Here is a 12,352-nt window from a genome sequence, read left to right on the forward strand (position 1 = left end):
AAAATGAGGTATGCCTGTATTACCATCTTTGGGTGCCAATTCTCTCTTCCCTACATTTTCAAAATGATGCTTGTAAACCTATTTCACTCAGCTGCCAATCACACTCCTGCCAAAGGCTTTTCCCCCAGTGTTTGAGTTGTCACCCAAAAGCACAAAGCCTTTCTGAATTTCTGCTGAAGAGCTTGACTCCCACCTGCCATGCTCCACTTCTGCCAGGCACATTTGCTTATCAAACATTCTGAAAAGTCCTGTGGTAAATAAGCCCATCGAACTGTTTAAAGCAGCTTTTTCCCAAATGTCATTCATTCATTCATTCACCGATATTTACAAAGTGCCTACAACTAGGCCAGGAGTTTTTCTAGGTCCTGGGGATATGTAAGGCAATACACACTCATGCTCACATGGTGCTTGGGGCTAACAGAGGAAGACAAGATATAAACAAACAGAGCCATTAACGTATAGGCTCACACCTATGTATAGGGCACACATGCCACTGAGAGTAACAAAGAAGAGTAAGGGACAAAGGAAAGGCCTCCAGTAGGGGATGATGCTGAGAAGAGGCAGAGCACAGTGAGGAAACAAATGATACAGCACCTGGATGAGGACCTTGGCTGGGTCCCAGAATCCCAAGAGCAGCCAGGACACCCATGCCCCTCGGGGACTGAGCACCAATGAAGGATCCTGTCAATGGCTCTTTGCTAAGATGAAAGCTCCTGGTCCCATCCCCATCACACACGAACTCCAGGGGAAGGACCATGTATCCAGGGTTCAGTTTTTAAAACATTCTCCCTAAACATATCTTGACACTAAAGTAAACTGTACAAAAGTAATCCGGTTATGCACAAGAAACTGATAGCCTGGGAGGACTCGCAGGAAGAAGGGAAACTAGACAGCTGAGGGCTAGAGCAATGGGGGACATTCTACAAACAAGTCAACCTTTTCAGACCTTTGAGTTTGAAATAAAATATATTACCTAAACAATAAAATTATTAAATTACAGCTTAATAAAATGAAACATTGCATGTGATCATAACATATATAAATTATGGTAACTGTGATTTTTAGATCATAGTTAGGGTTTCTCTCTAAGTTCAGAAATTTCCTGTGTCTACGTGGTCATCATTACAATTTACCATCTTTGAATGACTGTTCATCTAGTCACATCTGTCCTAACTCAGGACGGATGTGAGGTTAAGACAGATTCTCATGAATAATAATGAAGAACAAATCATTAGCAAATACCTGTGTAGGGCTCGCTGCATGTCAGGCACTCCTCTTAGCAAGTACTAAACTCAACTCATCTCCAGGTCAGACTTGCTCCTATTATATTTAAGAAAACATTTATTCAAAATATACGTGTACATACTCCTATTGAAGAGTTTTAATGGTCCTAAAATCTCCACATGGGCAAGAAAGGAGGTAGTAAGAGTACAAAATGACGCAAATCTCAATTAACTAGTGAGCTCACGTTCTCCTTCACGTACCTTCTGCGGCCGGGGGTCCACATTCCCAGCAGTATTTATTTTGCCCGAGGTTCTTGCTTCCTCCTGTCAATGTATAGGATAAATTTTAAAACCAATAAGCACCATTAAAAGTGACAAGATCAACTTACTTAACACAACTTGGTTTTATACAAAGTGGTTAACCACTTTGATTATTCAGGTACATTTTGCACAACAGGTTTCTTATAGAGGTGGGTAACACTTGGATTTCTTGGTAAGTGAACAAGCATTCTAAATGTACCAACAATGCCAACTATTTAAAAGACTGACCTGCAATGTAGTGTGAAAAAATATATATATGTTTTGTAGCAAAAATAATCAAATCCTATTATAGCTGTTTTATATATTTGATTATGGATAAAGAATCCCTGTGTAAGATGATCAAAACTTCCAATGCAAGGTGTCCCCTGGGCTTTGCATTTATCCAAGCTTTAACACCCTAGCAAATGTCATATCGTGAGTGAATAACTAGAAATAAGTAACACTCATGGAATTAGGGAGATTACAGATTTGACAATATTTGACAGAATTACATGGCAAAATAAACAACTCATTTGACACACAATACAGCCCAAGCTGCCTGGGAGGCATGTGGCACAGTCGGCTGTGCTTCCCTCAACTCTTAAAAACTCAATGTGAACATTAAAAGCAGTTTCATGTTATGTAGATAAAAAGATTAAGCTTGATGTACTCAATCCAGATTCTTCCTGACCAGTATCAGGAGAAAACATACTCTCTTGGCTGCTGCAGTCTCTAAGGCCCTGCATTCACCTCTCTCCCTCGTTTCCTTTTCTGGCTCTCTCCCACCTTTTTATTGTATAACATCAAGCATCTGGAAAATGACCGGCCTATAAATGCAGATGGCCTGCGATGTGTACTAATTCTCTCCTTTCTTTGCTCAGTTTTTTGTAAGCACTTCAATTTTCACTCCAGGTAAGGAGAGAATTTTTCTGTCCGGTATTTCTTTGAGATTCTTTTCTTCAGGGTCAAGAGCAAAGCTGGAACAGTTTTTCTTTTCCTCTTAACCCAAGGTGGACTATGACCTCGTTTTAAGGGGAAAATGGAGAAGACCACTTCTCTGTGTCTTTCCTCTTTCACCCAGTCACTGAAAAGGGTAAATGTAGGTGCTGGAGATCAGCAAGCAGGAGCTAAACTCAGCTGCCTAATTTTAAAAATGTCTGAGACATTTCTCACCCTGGCAGTTAAAACTTGACCAGTACCCAACCTTTCATGGCTCAAAGCCCCAGACTTTGGATTTTTCAGACAAAAACTCCTTTATGACTGTGCTCCCGCTTAGCTAACCAGAACCTGGCCGCGCGGTTTTCTACTCAAGGTGGGGCCCTCAGCCTTTGGCAGACTTGGAAAACAAAAATGACAGCTTTGGGAAACCTGGCTCATCTTCCCAGCCACAAGTGCAGAAATGGATGCCTCAACCTCAACTTCTGACAGGCCTCTGGATTGCCAAAAGCAGAGGGAGAGCACCCTGGAGCCTGGCTGGAAGAAGGCTGCATTTGCAACCTTCCCTTTCAGCTCACCCACCAAAACTGTGCATGTAGGAAAGGCTGCACATGGCCCCTCATCCCTGCACGTTCCCTGCACCCAAGCGGAACATTTTCTTCCTCTTTCCGCCCGCAGTTACTAATGCAAAATCTCAGACAAGGATGAAAGGAGTAAATGACAGATCGCCGAGTGTCCACAATCCCAGTGAGCCCAGCATCCGGCGGGGAGGAAGCCGCCTCATCGCTTTAATGAACGCGAGGAAGGTTCTTCCCACGAAACCCGCCGACGAGGAGGGTCCTCACGTCGCCAGCTGGGATGCAGCTCGCAGAGAAAAGGCGGTTCACCCCGATCAGTGCACCGAGTGGAGTGGGGCCGGGTGTGGACATCTGTGGAACCAGCCCCCGGCCGGGCCCCAAGCTCACCCTCCGCGAAGCCGGGGCGTCTCCGCGGCTCCTCCACGACGCTCCGCGCGGCCTCCGGGTCTGGGGGCGAAGGGCGCGGGTCCCGGATCCGGAGCGGGAAGCCCGCCCGCCCGCCCGCAGGCCCCGCGCCGCCGCCTGGCCCGGGAAGAGCCGGCCGCGGCGCCGGGGAGAGGAAGCCCCACGCGCCGGGCCCTCTCGGGGGGCGAGGCCACCAACCGCCCCCCGCGGCCCCCGCGGCCCCGCGCGTCCGTACGTGTCTGTACGTGCCGCCCGCGGGCGGTGCGCGTTCACGCCGCCGACCCGACGTGCGCGCGCCGCCTGCTCCTACGTGCGCGCGCCCACCCACGGCGCGCGCCTCCGGGCCGGGCAGGAGCGAACCGACCCAGGCGGGAGGTGGCGAGGCAGAGGGACTTTGCCCACCTAGTCTCCGAGGCAGCCAGTCGGCGGGGGATTTAACTTCGTTGGTTAATAAACAGCTGAGAAAGGCCAGAACAGTGCACAGTCCTGTGGCATTGTAACTACAAACTTTAATTATTTTTTTCAATTACAGTTTGATATAAAATAATATATTCGTTTCAGGTGTACAAGGTGAAGGGATTAAAAAGTACAAGTTACTACCCTGTTTCCCCGAAAATAAGACAGTGTCTTATATTAATTTTTTCTCCCAAAGTTGCGCTAGGTCTTATTTTCAGGGGATGTCTTATCTTTCCATGCACTAGGTCTTATTTTCGGAGGATGTCTTATTTTCGGGGAAACACGGGTAGTTGTAACTTAACCTGCAGAAGTGCATGAGGCAGCAGGATTGTAGAACCTGGTATGGAAGTCACTCCCAAAAGTGTCAGAGGTTTCATTGCCCTGGGAAAGGTAGTGTTGTTTTGATATAACCTACATGTTTGTTAACTACCTAACTATTCTTTATCTATTTAGCAAATAGGGTAATATAGATATGTGCACAGAAACACACAAATGTTTGTCAAGCATTCAAGAAAACAGCTTTTTTGTTTTGTTTTTGTCTACCCTGTTGGTTCCCTCCTCAATTGGTTAAATATATCAATGGGGCACAGTCGTTCAAGATTTCACTTTTAATGTGAAATTTAAGCCATAATGGCTTAAAATGGCAAGATGTTTTACTTAGCCTAAACATCAAGATATTCAGCCCTTTGGGCACTATGGTCAACACAAAACATTTCCTTTCTCTTGAGGATTTGAATAGGCCCACATAGATGGGAGAAGCACACTAAGTAAAATTGGACCTTAGAGATGTGACATGGAATATTATGCAGGATTTAAGGGCCCAGGCTCTGGGAATTAGACTTCTTGAGTTCAAACCCACATCTGTCTTGTGATCTTGTCTTCTTTTACTTTTCTCTGTCCAGTTTCCTAATCTAGAAAGTGGGATTATATAGCATTTACCTCAGAGTTTGCAAAAGAGTAATGGAGATACTGCATTTAAAGCACAGTTCTTCCCCAGTAGTGAGCCTTACAACAAACATAAGCTACTTTCATTATTATTAATTACTGCATCCCCAGGAAGCTGTTCAAATATTAAAATATAATAGTTCTTTCCATGGGCTTGTACTTTGATTACTAAGATAACTGAGTATTTTTCTTGGGGTTTTCCCAAATTATTTCAGTTCCATTTTTTTGTTTCTATAAATGAACTTCAGGAAAGTATTAGCAGTTAATCTTTATAATGGAAGAATAGCTTCTAAAATAGTGGTTCTCAAAGTAGACCCCTGGAGGTTACAATGTCAAAACTACTTTCACAGGACCTACCGCAGGCAAAAGAGAGACGGAAACATGCTCAAAGTTACTAATCACCCAAGAGATGCAAATCAAAACAATAATGTGGCACCATCTCACACCTGTCAGAATAGCTGTCATCAACAAGTCAACATTCAAGTGCTGCCGAGGATGCAGAGAAAAAGGAACCCTCGTGCACTGCTGGTGGGAATGCAGACTGGTGCAGCCACTGCGGAAAACAGTACAGAGTTTCCTTAAAAAATTAAAAATGGAACTTCCATTTGACCCAGTAATCCCACTTCTAGGAATATATCCCAAGAAATCAGAAACACCAATCAAAAAGGATATGTGCACCCCTATGTTCATAGCAGCACAATTTACAATTTACTAGAAACAGCCTAAGTGTCCATCAGCAGATGAGTGGATTAAAAAACAGTGGTATATCTACACAATGGAATATTATGCTGCTATAAAAAAGAAAGAGCTCTTACCATTTGCAACAGAATGGATGGACCTGGAGAGCATTATGCTAAATGAAATAAGCCAGTTGGAGACAGATAAATATCACATGATCTCACTCATTTGTGGAATATAATGAACAACATAAACTGATGAACCAAAATAGAGCTAGAGGAAAAAATATATATTAGAATATAATAGAAGTAATCCTGTTATTTGCATATTTTAATATTTTCTACAACCTTTGTGATATTATACTATGTTAGCACTAGAGGCCCAGTGCACAAAACATGTGCCCTTCATACCCCTCAGCCTGGCCTGCCCCTTCTCACAGTCCAGGAACCCTCAGGGATGTCCCCCTGATGGCTCCTAAGGGAGCGGGCCTAAGCCACATTCTGGCCTACCTCTGCAGGAGGTGACTGGCCAAACAGGGAAAGGCACTGCCCCCATTGCTCCCTCGCTGCTGCTGCCTCTGGCCTCCCTCTGCAGGAGGTGACCCTGCAATCATCAGAAGGCAACACCTCCATCATGCTTCTGCTGCTGCCACTGCCAGCTGCAAGGCTGCCTGAGCCATCGCAGCCACTGCAGCTTGCCTGAGCCTTGCCCAGCCCTCATTGCCTGAGCCTTAGCCAGCCCTGGGCAAGTGGCAGTGGCCAGGGGCTGTGAGCTTACCCATGCTTAACCAGTCGGGTGCGCTCATCTGGTGATGGGCAGACTGTGTCTTCCAGTGTTCTCCTGGCTGCAGGGGCGTGTGCAGGTCTCCCTCCAGCCCTGGGCCATTGGGTCTGGCTGCTAGAAGAAATTCCCTACATTGGTTGCCCAGACACCTGGAGGCCTCCACCGATTCCCGACCCTGACCCGAGGGGCGTTGAGGGGTAATGGAGGCGGCCTGGGAGTTAGAGGAACCACAGGAAGGAGCTGCCTTTCTCAGAACCTCTGACCCGCAGTGCTGGAGGCCAAAGTGGGGTGTGGTTGGGTCTGGAGCTCTTAGCTATGAAGCTGAGACTTTCCCTCGCATGCCTTCAATGCTGGTCTTTCCCTTGCTCTCACCTGCCTTTGCTGGTGGGCTGTCCCTCACTCACCTGCCTTGGCCGCCAGTGTGGAGGTTTCCCCGCAGACTGGCTCTGCTGCCACTTTGCAGAAGAAGCCTGTGGTCCTTCTGGGCAAGCGGCAGCATCCTTCGCGAACCCTCACAGCCGCCTCCGCCCCCACGTGGGGAGTACAGGCCATCCTCCACCTGCTTCCCCCACCCCGTCCCCACTGCCACTTGCCCAGGGCCAGCCCAGAGCACGTGGCAGCCACCATCGTGTCCCCAAAGCTGCAAGTCCGCGCCCACCCATGCCGGTCGTTACTGTGGCGGCATCCCAACCAATTTGCATATTACCCTTTTTTTTTAGTATAGAGACTTTTGGTAATATTATGTTTAAAATATTTTTTCTTGAATTATTAATGTTTATTGCATGTAACATTATTATATTTAAAATCGGGTGTTTTTTTTTTAAATAAAATAAAAATTCCCTGAATGCAAGAAAACAAAAGTGAAAAAACACACAAAACACCTACTTTCAAGTAATACTAGGATGTTAGTTGTCTTCACTATACAGGTATTTGCTCTGATGGTGCAAAAGTCACAGTGGATAAAACCGATGACACTTAGCGTGAATCCAAGCAGTGGAACAAAACTGACTTGGGAGTCACCACCATACACTTAAAGTAAAAACAAGCATACCGAAGGGTCACAGAGGACCTTCCCTTCAGAATGGAGGGGAAGCGCACAGAGCACTCCCGCATACCCAGGTGTGGTGGTTGTCAGGAGGCAAAGCTCTTGGGCCATGGTTTGCAATGCAAAACAGCTAGCTGCTTTGTCTAATGGAACATCACCAACTTTACTCTCAAGAACTGACAAACTGATTCCACACACTTGGGTATTTGGCAATCATTTCCTCCCAAATGAATGAAATGAGCCTATCACTTCAAGGAAAACAACTGTAGCCTTTGTCACCAATGGTAAAATTCAAACTTTTAAGTAAAAATTCAAATTTTTAAAAAACCTGCATCTGCCACTATGAGTTAGACAACATCCCAATATTTAAAGATTTTTCTGATGAAATCAGTGGTCATGCTAACAATCTTTTTTTTAATATGTGGTATATTGATATTCTGATTGTGGCAAAATAAGAAATATATATCGGGCCTTTCCTCCAGTTCATAACTGAAACTTCTAAAACCTTTGTAAAGTCCAAAATGATAGGGGTGATAGGGTCATCACGTGTTCTAATATTTGGTCTTTGTTCCTGGTTCCTAACAAAACTCCTACTCTTTGGGTTTCTTGATAATTTTTAATATATATTTTTATTGATTTCAAAGAGGAAGGGAAGGGATAGAAACATCAATGATGAAAATCATTAATCAGCTACCTCCTGCATGACCAACACTGAGGATTGATCCCATAACTTGGGCATGTGCCCTGATCAGGAATTGAACCCATGACCTCCTGGTTTATAGGTCAGTGTTTAACCACTGAACCACATTGGCCAGGCTGGGTTTCTTGATAATTTTTAAGAACTGTGCATAGGTTTGAAAACTGCTATTCTACAATAACTGCTATTCTTTTATCAAATTTTTAATGGTCAAAGAAAAATATACCAGATTCTTTTACCCTTCATAACTGCCAAGTGTGTATTTTTAAAGTCAAGGCTAAAGGTGCCTGAACTGGAAGTGGCACTGGGAATGACAGAAGTTAACCACTAACCAAAAACTATTGCTGTTTGAACCAAACCTGTGCATCAATCAAACTGATACTTTTAGAAAAACCCAGATGCCTCTTATAGGGAGTTATATGGAGAACCATCATCCTACAAGAGTAGAAATTTGCCATTTCATCTGAACATTCTGGGATTTTAAGATTTTATAGAGAATTCGTTTATGTTGCTCTCCGACCTACCAGCTGCTTTCTCCAGCTCAGCCTCCAAGATGGGGAAATCCTTCACCAATTTCATGTGCAAGGAGGACTTCCATCTTGCCTCCAAATCCAATATCAAGAAAGTATGGATGGCAGGACAAAAAAAAAAAAAAAATATATATATATATATATATATATATATATATATATATATATATATATATCGTGATAAGAAGAAACAAGAAGAATTAATGCAACAATATCTTAAAGAACAAGAATCATATGATAATAGATTGCTTATAGAAAATGAACATATAAAGAATGGCCTTAATTTCATGAGGCCCCACTAGGACCTAAAATAAATAAATAAATAAAGAGAAAGAAGAAACAGGAGAGGCTGAATACAAATTTGAATGGCAGGAAGGAGAGCCAGGAGAAAAATACGCCAAAGATGGCATGAACATCCGAGGTCAGCCCTTTGGTATTCAGATTCGAAATGTGAGGTGCATTAAATATCACAAATAGAGTCATGTCAACACAAATCAGGAATGTCCTTTGTTTGGTCTTTCTGGAATCAATACAAGTTCAGTTCCCACCTATGGCTCAGGACCATCAATGCACCCCTCAGAGCAAAGAGTGGAGTTGGGAAACAGTGGGTTTGCACTGAAACAAAATGTACTCAGGAGAGATTTGACCACAAATGGTTCATCACAGGAATATGTTGCAAGTGAGGGTGAAAAAGATCCAGAAATTGATTTTTTTTTTTTTTTAATTACTAACAACCAAGCAAAACCAGAAACTTCTCAGGAAATAGAATTGACTTGAGAAGAAAAAGAAAAAAGATAGAAAAGAGAAAAAGCTTCAGAAGAATAGAAATAAACACAAAAAACATAAACACAAATCTTTCTCCCACTGCTCCTCCTCTTCCTTCCCCTCCTCCACCTCCTCCTCTTCCTCCTTCTTCTCCAGTGAGACTTCAGAACGCAGCAGTGGGAGTGACAACAACAACAACAACAAAAAAATACAAAAGAAGAAAGGAAATAAAAACAAATGTGCAAGAAAGAAAAACAGTAATATAGGAGAAAAGGACAAGTTCATGAAGAGAAAATTTTATGAAGAACTTTTTAACAATCACTGTAATAAGGAAAAAGTCAAGAATGAGCCTAGATTTTTAAAGCAAGAGAGTTCTAGGGAGGCTAGCAAATGGAATTATTCTGATTTTGACAAAAAAAATCTAGGAGCCATGGCACAGTCCAGAGGAGAAAAGATCTGAAATAAATGAGAGGACCAGGAGAGGCTGGCGCAGAGATGAGAGAAGCCGAAGCAGAAGTCATAGTAGTTACAAGCAAAGGAAAGGAAGAAAATGGTCTTCGCAGAGACCCAGTGAAGAGTGGAATATAAGAAATGATACCAGAAGCCACGGCACAGATATGTACAGAGGAGGAAAAATGCACAGAGAAAACTCGAGGGGAGATGAGCATACTAGAGTGACACATAGAGAATGAAAAAGTAGAGAGAATAAAGACTGCTCATAACAATTAGCTGGGAATAAAAATATCTCTACTTTCTTACCAAATACTTCTAGCAAGGGCTGATGTGTACTATTGTCTTTCTAATAGAAAAAGCTCTGTTTAGTTTTCAATCTCTGTAAACTGTCATATCAAGGAAAAACTACATGGATCTCATAAGAATGAACTTTGCAAATATTTGTAAGTATTCCATTTTGGAGCTGTAAAAATATTTTCTGTTGATAAATATTTTTTGTGCTCTCTACACCAGATATAAAAAACACACACATCATAAACTTTGGGGGGGAAAACATTTTATAAATTTCTCTCTAGTTCTTTATGTTGAGCCAAGCATGTATGAATTTGGAGTCCTTTGGTGTCGGCTATAAATGGACATTTTTTTCCTTCTTGCCTCTTCCCCAACCCTTTGCTATGCCATGGGAAGGCTCCTGCATTCTCGGGGTCAGCTGGAGCAGGAGACCGTTCCCACAATGCCCTTGTTTCTGGTTTCATCTCAATGGACACTCACAGGCTTCCATGGGCGGAAGCCTGAAAGAAGTGGGTGGAAATTATTTCTCAGCCACCCTGTTTTTTAAAGCTAATGGTAAATTACTCACCGAGAGAGCATATCCCACTTGCTTTTTCTGAGCCCACTGAAAAATTGCACTTGGCTCCCTTGATGGGCATATGAGGAGATGCTTACCAGAGTTGAAATGAGATTTTGTCCAGGTTAAGGCTTTAGGAAAGCTGTGGTGGCCATAGCTAGGCATCTGTATGTAGTTCTAGACCTATAAAATGTTTGCTTAATTAGAGGGCTTTTCTCAGTAGACATGTTAGAACAGGGGTTACTCAAACCCACACAAATTGATTCCCCTTTGCAATTTATAGATGGCTGTGCAACTCAAAGGCTGTTTTTGTTATTCGTTTTTGTTACTTTTTACCAGTAGATGGCTGACAGAAACAGGATGGAGTCCATGTTCTGGTCCTCAGAATATCTCTAGTGAGTTTATTATGACCTTTATGTTTTTTTCCACTATATTTTTATTTTTTTGAGTATTACTTTGTATTAGTTTCAGGTGTACATCATAGTGGTTAGAGAATCATATACTTTACAAAATGTTTCCCCTGATATTTTCAGTACCCACCTGGCACCATACATAGTTATTACAATATTATTGACTATATTCTCTATGCTGTACTTTACATCCCTGTAACTATTTTGTAACTACCAATTTGTACTTCTAAATCCCTTCACCATTTCCACCAAGCCTCCCACCCACCTCCCCTCTGGCAATTATCAGTCTGTTCTCTGTTTCTATGAGTCTGTTTCCATTTTGTTTGTTCACTTATTTTTTTCTTTAGATTCATATATAAGTGAAATCATATGGTATTTATCTTTCTTTGACTGACTTATTTCACTTAGCATAATACCCTCTAGGTCCATCATGCTGTCACAAATGGTAGTGCTGCATTCTTTTTTATGACCAAGTAATATTCCATTGTATATGTGTATCATCATTTTTAAAAATATATTTTATTGATTTTACACAGAGAGGAATTGAGAGAGAAACGTCGATGAGAGAGAAACGTCGACCAGCTGCCTCTTGCACACTCCCCACTAGGGATGTGCCCGCAACCAAGGTACATGCCCTTGACCGGAATAGAACCCAGGACCTTTCAGTCCGCAGGCCAATGCTCTATCCACTGAGCCAAACCGGTTTCGGCTATATCATCATTTTTGATGGGCACTTGGTTTGATTCCTTAGGTTGGTTATTATAAGTAATGATGTAGAGAACATAGAAGGACATATTTTTTTTAGAATTAGTGTTTTGGATTTCTTTGGATATATATTTAGAAGTGGAATCACTAGGTCATAAAACAGTGCCACTTTTAATTTGTTGGGTAATCTCCATACTGTTTTCCATAATGGCTGCACCAGTTTGAATTTCCACCAGCAGTGCATCAGGGTTTCCTTTCTCTACATTTTTGCCAAAACTTGTTTATTGATTTACTGATAACTAAAGGCATGGTGCATGAAATTAGTGCACTGAGAGGGTCCCTAGCCCTGGCCAGTAATAGGGGCCTTCCAACTGCCTGCAGAGGCCTCCCTTCGTTCTGCACCACCCCCTGGTGGTCAGCACACATCATAGCAAGCAATCGAACTCCTGGTCTCCTCATGGAACTCCTGAGGGGATAATTTATATATTAGGCTATATAGATAGCCATTCTGACAGGTATGAAGTGATGTCTCATTGTGGTGTTAATTTGTATTTCTCTGATAATTAGTGACGTTGCACATCTTTTCATATGTTTCT

The 12,352-nt window shown here is 42.7% G+C and overlaps 1 protein-coding gene and 1 pseudogene across 9 annotated transcripts in view; one reads left to right on the forward strand and one right to left on the reverse strand.

Annotated features, from left to right (window-relative positions):
* CHST10 (carbohydrate sulfotransferase 10) overlaps window positions 1-3,715 on the reverse strand; it is a 29,559-nt gene extending 25,844 nt beyond the window's left edge. For 2 of the 8 annotated variants that reach the window (XM_084900853.1, XM_084900851.1), the window contains exons 1-2: window positions 3,425-3,502; window positions 1,469-1,547 (exon numbers count right to left, since the gene is read on the reverse strand). The gene's annotated coding sequence lies outside the window, so the exon portion shown is untranslated. Of the gene's footprint in view, window positions 1-1,242; window positions 1,321-1,468; window positions 1,548-3,424 lie in introns of those variants that run through there. The other 6 variants (XM_084900854.1, XM_084900852.1, XM_084900857.1 and 3 more) reach the window with 4 other exon arrangements.
* Window positions 3,716-8,599: 4,884 nt separating this feature from the next.
* LOC311631160 (corepressor interacting with RBPJ 1-like) lies at window positions 8,600-10,033 on the forward strand (annotated as a pseudogene). The gene is made up of 2 exons: window positions 8,600-8,686; window positions 8,753-10,033. The product of its transcript is annotated as a corepressor interacting with RBPJ 1-like (transcript).
* The last annotated feature ends 2,319 nt before the right edge of the window (window positions 10,034-12,352 follow it).

Source organism: Pipistrellus hanaki (genome assembly GCF_964339955.1).
Source record: "Pipistrellus hanaki genome assembly, chromosome: 12".
Classification (NCBI taxonomy): domain Eukaryota; kingdom Metazoa; phylum Chordata; class Mammalia; order Chiroptera; family Vespertilionidae; genus Pipistrellus; species Pipistrellus hanaki.